The following is a 1835-nucleotide window of genomic DNA, read 5'->3' on the forward strand; positions in this document are numbered from 1 at the left end:
TAGCGGGGCCGCATCTCGGGCGTGTGGTCCGGCCGCGCTGCGGGACGGGCCCGAGGGACGGCGGAGCAAGTGAGCGGGCTTCTCCCCCTTCTTCCCTCTTCTCTTCCCTTTCCCCCCTCCTCTCCTCCCTTCCTCGTAGGTCCCCCTGCCTCGCCCGTGGCTGTCGGGAGTGCAGGGCGCTGCTGCGGGAGCCCGGGAGTTGCAAAACATCTCCTGGCTTTGCAGCACGTTTTAATTTTCTTTTTCCTTTTCCCTCTTACACTTGGAGTAGCTAATTGGGTAGGAAAACACGAACTGCAGGGGTGGGATTACTTCATGCTCTTGCAATGCTGTTTTGCTGTTCGATTTCAGTCCTTTCGCGTGAATAGAGCCTGCTTGGCGGTGCTGCCCTGGAGCGCGGCGGGGGCCGGGCGCTGCTCTGCCGCCAGCGCCTTTTTTCCTTAGCAGGTTTCCAGTTTTAAGGACTTCGTTGTCTATGTTGCTGCCTTGCTTTCGGAGGAGATTTGCTCTTTTGAACAGCGGGTCCCGCAGTAATCCCGGTCCATGCTGTGTGCGCCTCAGAGGCTTCCTCATCTGGCAGGTTCATTCCATCACTAGGGCTTTTCTCCTTTAGTTTCGAGATTTCCGTAGAATATGTGACCTCCAGGGAAGCGGCGATGCCGGCAGCGGGCTGTTTGCTTCCCAGCCTGCTGGCTGGTGTCCTGGCTCCTGCAGCCATGGATTGACACCGTGTGGAGCAGCTTCGATTTTTTTCCTCTGCTGGTGAAAGCTGGATTTCTTCAGGTTTGTCTGAGAATGGGGGAACAGGGGAATTTCTCGTGCAGGTGGCATTGAAGTTCAGCCAGCTACACCAGCAGAAATTGCTCCCCTGAGAATACAGTATGTGCAGATGTGCTCCTTGAACAGTTTATTCTTGAGTATGAGCAACAAGTTGTGTGTGTTTCATAGAAATAAATATGGAGGAGGTGAGTGCTGGGCATTGATTCCTGAGGCCTGGAGTCAGCAGGATGCTTTAACGTGGGGATGAGCAAGTTGGAGCTGGTTCTTGGGTTGGCTGGATGTATGTTTACATCACTGGAACATGTGCAAGTGAAGGACCAGTTCGTGTTTATCTCATGCTCAGCTTTCCTGTGTATTTCCCTCCAAAAGGGGATGGTGCAGTGTTGTGCTCAAGAACTCGCTTCTCCCTGTTATCTTCCCCCTATGGGCGCTGTTTTTACTCTCAGCTGGTAATTCCAGCAGTGAAATAAGGAGGGGGTGACTTGTCTTCCTTCTTTATCATAAATATTTAACCTGTAAAACAGTAACCTCAAAAATAATTAAACACAGGGAAATTTGCTTTGTACTTCTTAAGCCTGGGCTTTCTCCAATGGTATCATGCTCTGGGGTGTGGCTGTTCTGCTTTATTTCCCTGAATTAATTTTATTGTGGCACTGAGAACTCCCCTGTGGTCCCTGGAAGTTGTCCTGCATTTTGAGAAGTCCAGAACTTGCTGAATAACCGTTTTTCTTCCCTAAAATATAGGTGGGAAATTTCCTATCCCAGCCTGTCCCTGGGTACCTGAAAGTTGACTTTTGCAGCTTTCACCTCAGCAAAGCTGGGCTTCATTGAGAAATCTTTTTTTAAAGGGACTTGTCTCATCTAAAGTTATGAAAAGTTGATATTTCTCATAATAGTTGGATGAATTAGTTAGACGAATAGGGACCTTCCTGCTCCCCTTCTGCTAAGTAAAAATCCACATCTGTTTTTATGCTGACAATTGTTTAAATGATTCCCAGCCCCAGGGAACTTGCAGTCCATTCCTGTTTGCACCCTGGAGCTGTGTCAGTCTCGGA

The sequence above is a fragment of the Corvus brachyrhynchos genome, unplaced genomic scaffold (genome assembly GCF_000691975.1).
Source record: "Corvus brachyrhynchos isolate BGI_N302 unplaced genomic scaffold, ASM69197v1 scaffold369, whole genome shotgun sequence".
NCBI lineage: Eukaryota > Metazoa > Chordata > Aves > Passeriformes > Corvidae > Corvus > Corvus brachyrhynchos.